The following is a 14,594-nucleotide window of genomic DNA, read 5'->3' as shown; positions in this document are numbered from 1 at the left end:
TGGAGATGTACATTTTATTCAAACGGAAGTGTACAGTTATGCAGTGGGATGTACATACTTATTAAGGTTTAAGTACAATGGCCAGATTAGCTAAGCTATGTTGATTGATATGCCGATTGTTAATGTAAAAATTAACAATTGAATGCAAAGTCCATGATAGGCCAAATCGAGAACAAAGGATTTGGATGCTAGAGGGGAGTTATAAGGGGCTTAAAATCAGACCTCAAGACCATTTGGAGAGGAATTTTACCGAGGATAGACGCTCGACTCCTCGCTCTGCAGATTTCCCTTCTCCTGCGAGACTCAGCCTGGCGAGCACGATTGCTTGGCCACTGGTTGGCGACTTTGCTTCGGGAGAGTTCGTGGCGATCTCTTCAGACGGGTTACAGGGTCATCGATACACCGTGCATCAACAAGTAAGTGTCTTTGTTAGTGGATAACCTGGTAATCGCGTGTGTAGTCCGTCTCACGGGGCGTTACTGGGTCTCGGTTGGACGTTCGTGAGAGTTTGCTTTTTGGCGATTTGAGCCACGCAGCTTAGAGGGCGCCGTTAACTCTCAACAACACCCGCGACTGTTACTCTGCTCTGTAGAATCAGTCACATGGAGCAGATGAACTCTCCACAGTGCCACACACACGGGCGAGAAGCCGTTCAATTGCTCATTGTGTGGGAAGGCATTTGCAAGGAAAACAATTCTTAACAGATACCAGAAAACACACACGGGCGAGAAGCCATTCAATTGTTCTGTTTGTGGGAAGGCATTTGCAGAGAAATCATCTCTTAACAGACACCATAAAACACACACGGGTGAGAAGCCATTCAATTGTTCTGTGTGTGGGAAGGCATTTGCACGGAAAACAACTCTTAACAGACACCAGAAAACACACACGGGCGAGAAGCCATTCAATTGTTCTCCGTTAGAGAGGACACGGTCATCACCCCGAAACAAGCATGCGAAGATCCGCAATGAGAGTGAAGTGAAATCAAAAGGTGAAATGCAAAGTGCTGCAGTGAGTCCTGAACAAAATGAATCTGTCGACCCTATTCAGGTGAATCCTGAGAGATGCCTGGATGTAGTGGATGTAATGACTCCTGGCAACAATTCCACTTTCGAGCTCATGCAGTTGGATCCTGAGAGATTGCTGGATGTAATGAGCCCTGGCAACAATTCCTCTTTCGACCCCATGCAGGTGGATGCTGAGAAATCGCTGCTGGAGTGGCTGGAGGGTCAAAGTTTTGAGGACTTCTGTTGACTCTTGAAGTCCTGGAATGTGCATGTTTGTGTCTCTGTTAGATCAATCGATAAGGTATACATTATTACTTCCGTGATTTCCAGTACTCCAAGCTAGAGCGAAGTTGTGAATGCTCTATGATGTGTTGGGATAAAAAGGAATTCCTTTTAAGCTCCAGAAGTGTTCACTTATTTCAGGATGACAACAATTTTATACTTCCATAGATGCGTTGCTTCGTCTGGTGGTTGTATCATCCGGACTGTTAAATGTGTGGTGTTTATGGTAGAAGGTGCCACGTGTTGTCATCTTCTCACAGCTACTTGAGTGTTGAAGTTTATTCTAGACTTCGTCACGTTAAGGTGGTGCTTTGTAGTCATATCGGATTACTTGTTGATGTTGTGTGATGCACAGTGGTTGTGAGGTGGTCCAATTCCTGATTTTACTGTCGTGACTAAGTGGCCTTGTTGCCCTATATTTTAAACATGTTTCTTTAATTTTCTTTATTGTTTGATTAAAATAACTTCTTCAAAGTGTCGGTTTCAGAATGTGCGTTCGTTGTTCCTGTGTTTGATGGCTTGGACTTGTGGACAAATGGCTTCAGTCGATAAGGACGTCAATTGGGAATGATTAAGACGTTCACGTGTTTGATTTTGAGAATATTTTATGACTGTATAATTAATGAAAGTGAAATAATTTTCTTCGTTCCTTAACTGTTTGAAAAAGCGAATTAATAAACATTTCGATGCGAGTTTTAACGTTGATATTGTTGCAGATTAATAAAGGCCTGATTTGTGTTTTTAAAGATGACTGATCGTACATTATTGCTACCATTTCCTTCCTTAAAGAACATGGACGAGTAGACATTCACACACGAGTGTGCATCCCAACACGACTGTATATATATACAGCGGTGTGCATTTACACACGAGTGTGCATATACAGGGGTGTACATACATACAGACATACAACGCAGTGTACATACACAGCAGTGTACGAACACAAGGATTGCGTTCCACTGCGAACACGCACGATTGTACCTGCATACATACACACACACAAACGTATACGGGTTTTCATTCTCAGAAGAAGAGCCACTCCATGTTGTTTGGCATTCCCCTGCCACGAATAAAGTTCTGTATTAACAACCTTCAACCTCATCGGCGTTCCCGGTCGGTAACGCTGTGGTGGATAAGAGCAATGTCCTTGAGGGAGGTCTCGTAGCCACCACAGCGGCCCACGAGGTCTCTGGACGGGTGCGAGGTGCTGGTAACACCTCCATATTCAATGCAATTACCGTAACAAAAACACGTCCAAAATATAAAACACGTGCTTAAATATTGAACACATTCACAAGAGTATACATACACACTGAAGACTAAATATGGATGATTGACTTTTTTGCAGTACGTTATGTTAAACCACGTTTACAAGCTAATCTATTCCGCTGATTACTCAAAGTTTATGACTTAAATTATAACATATCAACCTCGTTTTCTAGAAACACCCCGCTCAATATGAGTGTCCTTAAAACTATTTATGAAACAAAGTCAGTACGGTATAAATTTGCACCTCTTTGTCCAAATCAAACTGGACAACAGCATTTTGATTCTTTAGACTTAATGTCGTTGTTTAATCCTTTAAACTTGCAGCCGTGTAGAGGACATTGCGGGGTGAATATTAGCAAATCAACAGGAAGCACGGAATTATGCATGGAGATGTACATCTTTATTCAAACAGAAGCGTACAATTATTCAGTGGGATGTACATACTTATTAAGGTTTAATTACAATGGCCAGATTAGCTATGCCGATCTTGACTCCGCTGGTACCAGTCATCGGCAAGTCCACTCAGCTCCACGTCCTCCTGTACCACATCACTCCATCTCTTCTCTAGCCCGTGCCGCGCCCGCTTAGCCCCCTCAATCCGGCCGAACAAAAGCTGAATGGGCATGCGGTGGCTGGGCATGCGGGCTACATGACCCAGCCATCGCAGCCTTGCCTGCCGGAGGAGCTCACCGATGGGACCTTGCCCAGATCTTTCAAGGATTTGTGAGCTCCTCACACAATCCAGCCTGGTTAAACCCAGGATGGATCGTAGGCAGGCCAGCATAAATGTTTCTAACCGGCGAAGATGTTCCATTTAGGGGGGTCCACGTTTCGCAAGCGTAGAGAAGGGAGGGAATGACCGTGGCCGAGAAGACCTGAAGCTTAGTGCGGAGCGACAGACCAGGTAGCTTCCACACAGCGTTACACAACCGATGAAAAGATATTGCCGCTCGACTGATTCGGAGTGAGACCTTTGCTGTGAAATCGGAGCCGGTCATAAGCACACTGCCCAGGTATGGGAAACTCTCCACTCTCTCCACAACTGCCCCATCACCGATTGGGAGTTGTGGAGAGGCTGGAGTGTCCGATGGTACAAAATACCCAGGCATACAAAGACAAACACAAAGATCCCCCATATAGCCCGTAACAGACTGTAGTGGCAAGTGCTGTTAGCGAGCACCAGCTATGAAGGCCGGAACGGTACACGAGGGGGTGGGTGGCCAGCACCACGCCCGACCGCCTTTGTCTCCCCGGTGGCGATGTTTACACACCGCTACACCAGGTACTCATTTGAGGCTGAGTCGACCTAGGGGAGGCCCGGGACCGGTTCAGATAATCGTCACTGGTGGTGTTGGCCGTGAGCGGGAATCGAACCCGGGTCGCCAGGTTCATAGCGCAGCGTAGCGCTAACCACTACACTACCGCTCCCCACACCCAGGCATACAATAACAACAACAACCGCCATTCGCCACTAAGTGGCGGTGACGTCACCACGACGCTTGTGCCAGGCTATGTGCACCCTGAGGCCACGTGAAGTGTCGAACGCCCGCTGGCAGGAGGTCACGGGGCAGACCCAGCAGGTGCCACGGGTCGACTGACTGAGATGACTGGCTGATGCACCACCTGTGCCCCCTACTGTGCCAACCTGCTGTGCTTTAGCCACCCGGCGCTCCGCTCGTTGTTGTGAGCGTCGCTCCTCCGCCCTCCGTTGTTGTTGGAGGGCGACTGCCTCCAACTGCCCAGTAGCGTCCTTCACGAGCCTCCTCCACAGAGGCCGATCTTGACACCGCTGGTACCGGTCATCGGCAAGTCCACGCAGCTCCACGTCCTCCTGTACCACATCACTCCATCCCTTCTCTAGCCCGTGCCGCGCCCCAGGCATACACACACGGGTGGACATGCATACAAGAGTGTGCATACACAACAGGAGCGTGCATACACAGCAGTTGATAATCAAGGTGTTTTTTTTGGGTTAGATTAGATGGCGTTTATTTATAAATGTGTCGTAACCCTCCACCACCCGACACGGCCAATCAGCAACAACAAAAAAGTGTCACGTTGGCAAAAGACAAAAATAGTTCACTACTTAAGAAGTGAATTACTACTTAGTAGTGAATTACTACTTAAGTAGTGAATTATTTGTCTTTACTACTTAGTAGTGAATTACTACTTAGTAGTGAATTACTACTTAGTAGTGAATTACTACTTAGTAGTGAATTACTACTTAGTAGTGAATTATTTGTCTTTACTGCTTAGTAGTGAATTACTACTTAGTAGTGAATTACTACTTAGTAGTGAATTATTTGTCTTTACTGCTTAGTAGTGAATTACTACTTAGTAGTGAATTACTACTTAGTAGTGATTTACTACTTAGTAGTGAATTATTTGTCTATACTACTTAGTAGTGAATTACTACTTAGTAGTGAATTACTACTTAGTAGTGAATTATTTGTCTTTACTACTTAGTAGTGAATTACTACTTAGTAGTGAATTACTACTTAGTGGTGAATTACTACTTAGTGAATTACTACTTAGTAGTGAATTACTACTTAGTGAATTACTACTTAGTAGTGAATTACTACTTAGTAGTGAATTACTACTAAATTAGTGAATTATTTGTCTTTACTGCTTAGTAGTGAATTACTACTTAGTAGTGAATTACTACTTAGTAGTGAATTACTACTTAGTAGTGAATTATTTGTCTATACTACTTAGTAGTGAATTACTACTTAGTAGTGAATTACTACTTAGTAGTGAATTATTTGTCTTTACTACTTAGTAGTGAATTACTACTTAGTAGTGAATTACTACTTAGTGGTGAATTACTACTTAGTGAATTACTACTTAGTAGTGAATTACTACTTAGTGAATTACTACTTAGTAGTGAATTACTACTTAGTAGTGAATTATTTGTCTATGCTACTTAGTAGTGAATTACTACTTAGTAGTGAATTACTACTTAGTAGTGAATTACTACTTAGTAGTGAATTACTACTTAGTAGTGAATTATTTGTCTTTACTACTTAGTAGTGAATTACTACTTAGTAGTGAATTATTTGTCTATACTACTTAGTAGTGAATTACTACTTATTAGTGAATTACTACTTAGTAGTGAATTACTACTTAGTAGTGAATTATTTGTCTTTACTACTTAGTAGTGAATTACTACTTAGTAGTGAATTATTTGTCTATACTACTTAGTAGTGAATTACTACTTAGTAGTGAATTACTACTTAGTAGTGAATTACTACTTAGTAGTGAATTACTACTTAGTAGTGAATTACTACTTAGTAGTGAATTATTTGTCTTTACTACTTAGTGGTGAATTACTACTTAGTAGTGAATTACTACTTAGTAGTGAATTACTACTTAAGTAGTGAATTACTACTTAGTAGTGAATTACTACTTAGTAGTGAATTATTTGTCTTTACTACTTAGTAGTGAATTACTACTTAGTAGTGAATTACTACTTAGTAGTGAATTATTTGACTTTACTACTTAGTAGTGAATTACTACTTAGTAGTGAATTACTACTTAGTAGTGAATTACTACTTAAGTAGTGAATTATTTGTCTTTACTACTTAGTAGTGAATTACTACTTAGTAGGGAATTACTACTTAGTAGTGAATTACTACTTAGTAGTGAATTACTACTTAGTAGTGAATTACTACTTATTAGTGAATTACTACTTAGTAGTGAATTATTTGTCTTTACTACTTAGTAGTGAATTACTACTTAGTAGTGAATTACTACTTAGTAGTGAATTATTTGTCTTTACTGCTTAGTAGTGAATTACTACTTAGTAGTGAATTACTACTTAGTAGTGAATTACTACTTAGTAGTGAATTATTTGTCTATACTACTTAGTAGTGAATTCCTACTTAGTAGTGAATTACTACTTAGTAGTGAATTACTACTTAGTAGTGAATTACTACTTAGTAGTGAATTATTTGTCTTTACTACTTAGTAGTGAATTACTACTTAGTAGTGAATTACTACTTAGTAGTGAATTACTACTTAGTAGTGAATTATTTGTCTTTACTACTTAGTAGTGAATTACTACTTAGTAGTGAATTACTACTTAGTAGTGAATTATTTGTCTTTACTACTTAGTAGTGAATTACTACTTAGTAGTGAATTACTACTTAAGTAGTGAATTATTTGTCTTTACTACTTAGTAGTGAATTACTACTTAGTAGTGAATTATTTGACTTTACTACTTAGTAGTGAATTACTACTTAGTAGTGAATTACTACTTAGTAGTGAATTATTTGACTTTACTACTTAGTAGTGAATTACTACTTAGTAGTGAATTACTACTTAGTAGTGAATTACTACTTAAGTAGTGAATTATTTGTCTTTACTACTTAGTAGTGAATTATTTGTCTTTACTACATAGTAGTGAATTACTACTTAGTAGTGAATTGCTACTTAGTAGTGAATTATTTGTCTTTACTACTTAGTAGTGAATTACTACTTAGTAGTGAATTATTTGTCTTTACTACATAGTAGTGAATTACTACTTAGTAGTGAATTGCTACTTAGTAGTGAATTATTTGTCTTTACTACTTAGTAGTGAATTACTACTTAGTAGTGAATTATTTGTCTTTACTGCTTAGTAGTGAATTACTACTTAGTAGTGAATTACTACTTAGTAGTGAATTATTTGTCTTTACTGCTTAGTAGTGAATTACTACTTAGTAGTGAATTACTACTTAGTAGTGAATTACTACTTAGTAGTGAATTATTTGTCTATACTACTTAGTAGTGAATTACTACCTAGTAGTGAATTACTACTTAGTAGTGAATTACTACTTAGTAGTGAATTACTACTTAGTAGTGAATTATTTGTCTTTACTACTTAGTGGTGAATTACTACTTAGTAGTGAATTACTACTTAGTAGTGAATTACTACTTAAGTAGTGAATTACTACTTAGTAGTGAATTACTACTTAGTAGTGAATTATTTGTCTTTACTACTTAGTAGTGAATTACTACTTAGTAGTGAATTACTACTTAGTAGTGAATTATTTGACTTTACTACTTAGTAGTGAATTACTACTTAGTAGTGAATTACTACTTAGTAGTGAATTACTACTTAAGTAGTGAATTATTTGTCTTTACTACTTAGTAGTGAATTACTACTTAGTAGTGAATTACTACTTAGTAGTTAATTACTACTTAGTAGTGAATTACTACTTAGTAGTGAATTATTTGTCTTTACTACTTAGTAGTGAATTACTACTTAGTAGTGAATTACTACTTAAGTAGTGAATTATTTGTCTTTACTACTTAGTAGTGAATTACTACTTAGTAGTGAATTATTTGACTTTACTACTTAGTAGTGAATTACTACTTAGTAGTGAATTACTACTTAGTAGTGAATTATTTGACTTTACTACTTAGTAGTGAATTACTACTTAGTAGTGAATTACTACTTAGTAGTGAATTACTACTTAAGTAGTGAATTATTTGTCTTTACTACTTAGTAGTGAATTATTTGTCTTTACTACATAGTAGTGAATTACTACTTAGTAGTGAATTGCTACTTAGTAGTGAATTATTTGTCTTTACTACTTAGTAGTGAATTACTACTTAGTAGTGAATTATTTGTCTTTACTACATAGTAGTGAATTACTACTTAGAAGTGAATTACTACTTAGTAGTGAATTATTTGTCTTTACTACTTAGTAGTGAATTACTACTTAGTAGTGAATTACTACTTAGTAGTGAATTACTAATTAGTAGTGAATTGCTACTTAGTAGTGAATTATTTGTCTTTACTACTTAGTAGTGAATTACTACTTAGTAGTGAATTATTTGTCTTTACTGCTTAGTAGTGAATTACTACTTAGTAGTGAATTACTACTTAGTAGTGAATTATTTGTCTTTACTGCTTAGTAGTGAATTACTACTTAGTAGTGAATTACTACTTAGTAGTGAATTACTACTTAGTAGTGAATTATTTGTCTATACTACTTAGTAGTGAATTACTACCTAGTAGTGAATTACTACTTAGTAGTGAATTACTACTTAGTAGTGAATTACTACTTAGTAGTGAATTATTTGTCTTTACTACTTAGTGGTGAATTACTACTTAGTAGTGAATTACTACTTAGTAGTGAATTACTACTTAAGTAGTGAATTACTACTTAGTAGTGAATTACTACTTAGTAGTGAATTATTTGTCTTTACTACTTAGTAGTGAATTACTACTTAGTAGTGAATTACTACTTAGTAGTGAATTATTTGACTTTACTACTTAGTAGTGAATTACTACTTAGTAGTGAATTACTACTTAGTAGTGAATTACTACTTAAGTAGTGAATTATTTGTCTTTACTACTTAGTAGTGAATTACTACTTAGTAGGGAATTACTACTTGGTAGTGAATTACTACTTAGTAGTGAATTACTACTTATTAGTGAATTACTACTTAGTAGTGAATTATTTGTCTTTACTACTTAGTAGTGAATTACTACTTAGTAGTGAATTACTACTTAGTAGTGAATTATTTGTCTTTACTGCTTAGTAGTGAATTACTACTTAGTAGTGAATTACTACTTAGTAGTGAATTATTTGTCTATACTACTTAGTAGTGAATTCCTACTTAGTAGTGAATTACTACTTAGTAGTGAATTACTACTTAGTAGTGAATTACTACTTAGTAGTGAATTATTTGTCTTTACTACTTAGTAGTGAATTACTACTTAGTAGTGAATTACTACTTAGTAGTGAATTACTACTTAGTAGTGAATTATTTGTCTTTACTACTTAGTAGTGAATTACTACTTAGTAGTGAATTACTACTTAGTAGTGAATTATTTGTCTTTACTACTTAGTAGTGAATTACTACTTAGTAGTGAATTACTACTTAAGTAGTGAATTATTTGTCTTTACTACTTAGTAGTGAATTACTACTTAGTAGTGAATTATTTGACTTTACTACTTAGTAGTGAATTACTACTTAGTAGTGAATTACTACTTAGTAGTGAATTATTTGACTTTACTACTTAGTAGTGAATTACTACTTAGTAGTGAATTACTACTTAGTAGTGAATTACTACTTAGTAGTGAATTATTTGTCTTTACTACATAGTAGTGAATTATTACTTAGTAGTGAATTGCTACTTAGTAGTGAATTATTTGTCTTTACTACTTAGTAGTGAATTACTACTTAGTAGTGAATTATTTGTCTTTACTGCTTAGTAGTGAATTACTACTTAGTAGTGAATTACTACTTAGTAGTGAATTATTTGTCTTTACTGCTTAGTAGTGAATTACTACTTAGTAGTGAATTACTACTTAGTAGTGAATTATTTGTCTTTACTACTTAGTAGTGAATTCCTACTTAGTAGTGAATTACTACTAAAGTAGTGAATTATTTGTCTTTACTACTTAGTAGTGAATTTCTACTTAGTAGTGAATTACTACTTAGTAGTGAATTACTACTTAGTAGTGAATTATTTGTCTTTACTAGTTAGTAGTGAATTACTACTTAGTAGTGAATTATTTGTCTTTACTACTTAGTAGTGAATTACTACTTAGTAGTGAATTACTACTTAGTAGTGAATTACTACTAAATTAGTGAATTATTTGTCTTTACTGCTTAGTAGTGAATTACTACTTAGTAGTGAATTACTACTTAGTAGTGAATTACTACTTAAGTAGTGAATTATTTGTCTTTACTACTTAGTAGTGAATTACTACTTAGTAGTGAATTGCTACTTAGTAGTGAATTATTTGTCTTTACTACTTAGTAGTGAATTACTACTTAGTAGTGAATTATTTGTCTTTACTACATAGTAGTGAATTACTACTTAGTAGTGAATTGCTACTTAGTAGTGAATTATTTGTCTTTACTACTTAGTAGTGAATTACTACTTAGTAGTGAATTATTTGTCTTTACTGCTTAGTAGTGAATTACTACTTAGTAGTGAATTACTACTTAGTAGTGAATTACTACTTAGTAGTGAATTATTTGTCTATACTACTTAGTAGTGAATTACTACCTAGTAGTGAATTACTACTTAGTAGTGAATTACTACTTAGTAGTGAATTACTACTTAGTAGTGAATTATTTGTCTTTACTACTTAGTGGTGAATTACTACTTAGTAGTGAATTACTACTTAGTAGTGAATTACTACTTAAGTAGTGAATTACTACTTAGTAGTGAATTACTACTTAGTAGTGAATTATTTGTCTTTACTACTTAGTAGTGAATTACTACTTAGTAGTGAATTACTACTTAGTAGTGAATTATTTGACTTTACTACTTAGTAGTGAATTATTTGACTTTACTACTTAGTAGTGAATTACTACTTAGTAGTGAATTACTACTTAGTAGTGAATTACTACTTAAGTAGTGAATTATTTGTCTTTACTACTTAGTAGTGAATTACTACTTAGTAGGGAATTACTACTTGGTAGTGAATTACTACTTAGTAGTGAATTACTACTTATTAGTGAATTACTACTTAGTAGTGAATTATTTGTCTTTACTACTTAGTAGTGAATTACTACTTAGTAGTGAATTACTACTTAGTAGTGAATTATTTGTCTTTACTGCTTAGTAGTGAATTACTACTTAGTAGTGAATTACTACTTAGTAGTGAATTATTTGTCTATACTACTTAGTAGTGAATTCCTACTTAGTAGTGAATTACTACTTAGTAGTGAATTACTACTTAGTAGTGAATTACTACTTAGTAGTGAATTATTTGTCTTTACTACTTAGTAGTGAATTACTACTTAGTAGTGAATTACTACTTAGTAGTGAATTACTACTTAGTAGTGAATTATTTGTCTTTACTACTTAGTAGTGAATTACTACTTAGTAGTGAATTACTACTTAGTAGTGAATTACTACTTAGTAGTGAATTACTACTTAGTAGTGAATTATTTGTCTTTACTACTTAGTAGTGAATTACTACTTAGTAGTGAATTACTACTTAAGTAGTGAATTATTTGTCTTTACTACTTAGTAGTGAATTACTACTTAGTAGTGAATTATTTGACTTTACTACTTAGTAGTGAATTACTACTTAGTAGTGAATTACTACTTAGTAGTGAATTATTTGACTTTACTACTTAGTAGTGAATTACTACTTAGTAGTGAATTACTACTTAAGTAGTGAATTATTTGTCTTTACTACTTAGTAGTGAATTATTTGTCTTTACTACATAGTAGTGAATTACTACTTAGTAGTGAATTGCTACTTAGTAGTGAATTATTTGTCTTTACTACTTAGTAGTGAATTACTACTTAGTAGTGAATTATTTGTCTTTACTACATAGTAGTGAATTATTACTTAGTAGTGAATTGCTACTTAGTAGTGAATTATTTGTCTTTACTACTTAGTAGTGAATTACTACTTAGTAGTGAATTATTTGTCTTTACTGCTTAGTAGTGAATTACTACTTAGTAGTGAATTACTACTTAGTAGTGAATTATTTGTCTTTACTGCTTAGTAGTGAATTACTACTTAGTAGTGAATTACCACTTAGTAGTGAATTATTTGTCTTTACTACTTAGTAGTGAATTACTACTTAGTAGTGAATTACTACTAAAGTAGTGAATTATTTGTCTTTACTACTTAGTAGTGAATTTCTACTTAGTAGTGAATTACTACTTAGTAGTGAATTACTACTTAGTAGTGAATTATTTGTCTTTACTAGTTAGTAGTGAATTACTACTTAGTAGTGAATTATTTGTCTTTACTACTTAGTAGTGAATTACTACTTAGTAGTGAATTACTACTTAGTAGTGAATTACTACTAAATTAGTGAATTATTTGTCTTTACTGCTTAGTAGTGAATTACTACTTAGTAGTGAATTACTACTTAGTAGTGAATTACTACTTAAGTAGTGAATTATTTGTCTTTACTACTTAGTAGTGAATTACTACTTAGTAGTTAATTACTACTTAGTAGTGAATTCCTACTTAAGTAGTGAATTACTACTTAGTGGTGAATTACTACTTAGTAGTGAATTACTACTTAGTAGTGAATTACTACTTAGTAGTGAATTACTACTTAAGTAGTGAATTACTACTTAGTAGTGAATTACTACTTAGTAGTGAATTACTACTTATTAGTGAATTACTACTTAGTAGTGAATTATTTGTCTTTACTACTTAGTAGTGAATTACTACTTAGTAGTGAATTACTACTTAATAGTGAATTACTACTTAGTAATGAATTACTACTTAAGTAGTGAATTATTTGTCTTTACTACTTAGTAGTGAATTACTACTTAGTAGTGAATTACTACTTAGTAGTGAATTACTACTTAAGTAGTGAATTACTACTTAGTAGTGAATTACTACTTAGTAGTGAATTACTACTTATTAGTGAATTACTACTTAGTAGTGAATTATTTGTCTTTACTACTTAGTAGTGAATTACTACTTAGTAGTGAATTACTACTTAGTAGTGAATTACTACTTAAGTAGTGAATTACTACTTAGTAGTGAATTACTACTTAGTAGTGAATTACTACTTATTAGTGAATTACTACTTAGTAGTGAATTATTTGTCTTTACTACTTAGTAGTGAATTACTACTTAGTAGTGAATTACTACTTAGTAGTGAATTATTTGTCTTTACTACTTAGTAGTGAATTACTACTTAGTAGTGAATTACTACTTAGTAGTGAATTATTTGTCTTTACTACTTAGTAGTGAATTACTACTTAGTAGTGAATTACTACTTAGTAGTGAATTACTACTTAAGTAGTGAATCACTACTTAGTAGTGAATTACTACTTAGTAGTGAATTACTACTTATTAGTGAATTACTACTTAGTAGTGAATTATTTGACTTTTCTACTTAGTAGTGAATTTCTACTTAGTAGCGAATTACTACTTAGTAGTGAATTACTACTTAGTAGTGCATTATTTGTCTTTACTATTTAGTAGTGAATTACTACTTAGTAGTGAATTATTTGTCTTTACTACATAGTAGTGAATTACTACTTAGTAGTGAATTACTACTTAGTAGTGAATTATTTGCCTTTACTACTTAGTAGTGAATTACTACTTAGTAGTGAATTACTACTTAAGTAGTGAATTATTTGTCTTTACTACTTAGTAGTGAATTACTACTTAGTAGTGAATTACTACTTAAGTAGTGAATTATTTGTCTATATTACTTAGTAGTGAATTCCTACTTAGTAGTGAATTTCTACTTAGTAGTGAATTACTACTTAGTAGTGAATTACTACTTAAGTAGTGAATTATTTGTCTTTACTACTTAGTAGTGAATTACTACTTAGTAGTGAATTACTACTTAGTAGTGAATTACTACTTAAGTAGTGAATTATTTGGCTTTACTACTTAGTAGTGAATTCCTACTTAAGTAGTGAATTACTACTTAGTAGTGAATTACTACTTAGTAGTGAATTACTACTTAAGTAGTGAATTACTACTTAGTAGTGAATTACTACTTAGTAGTGAATTATTTGTCTTTACTACTTAGTAGTGAATTACTACTTAGTAGTGAATTACTACTTTAGTAGTGAATTACTACTTAGTAGTGAATTATTTGTCTTTACTACTTAGTAGTGAATTACTACTTAGTAGTGAATTACTACTTAGTAGTGAATTACTACTTAGTAGTGAATTATTTGTCTTTACTACTTAGTAGTGAATTACTACTTAGTAGTGAATTATTTGTCTTTACTACTTAGTAGTGAATTACTACTTAAGTAGTGAATTACTACTTAGTAGTGAATTACTACTTAGTAGTGAATTACTACTTAGTAGTGAATTATTTGTCTTCACTACTTAGTAGTGAATTACTACTTAGTGGTGAATTACTACTTAGTACTGAATTATTTGTCTTCACTACTTAGTAGTGAATTACTACTTAGTAGTGAATTACTACTTAGTACTGAATTATTACTTAAGTAGTGAATTACTACAAAGTAGTGAATTACTACTTAGTAGTGAATTACTACTTAGTAGTGAATTATTTGTATTTACTACTTAGTAGTGAATTACTACCTAGTAGTGAATTACTACATAGTAGTGAATT

General features: G+C 33.5%; 1 long non-coding RNA gene across 2 annotated transcripts in view; it reads left to right on the top strand.

Annotated features, from left to right (window-relative positions):
- The window catches only part of LOC142907912 (uncharacterized), a 217,534-nt gene that overhangs the window by 26,742 nt on the left and 176,198 nt on the right, over positions 1-14,594 (top strand). Inside the window, exons 4-5 of one of the 2 annotated variants that reach the window (XR_012931384.1) lie at positions 283-416; positions 1,192-2,417. This is a non-coding gene — a long non-coding RNA (uncharacterized LOC142907912). Of the gene's footprint in view, positions 1-282; positions 417-1,191; positions 2,418-14,594 lie in introns of those variants that run through there. The other variant, XR_012931385.1, reaches the window with a different exon arrangement.

The sequence above is a fragment of the Petromyzon marinus genome, chromosome 85 (assembly GCF_048934315.1).
Source record: "Petromyzon marinus isolate PM22_M1 ecotype Great Lakes invasive population chromosome 85, UKy_Petmar_22M1.pri1.0, whole genome shotgun sequence".
NCBI lineage: Eukaryota > Metazoa > Chordata > Hyperoartia > Petromyzontiformes > Petromyzontidae > Petromyzon > Petromyzon marinus.
Note: the sequence above shows the minus strand (reverse complement) of the source record. Positions and strands in the feature narration are given on the sequence as shown.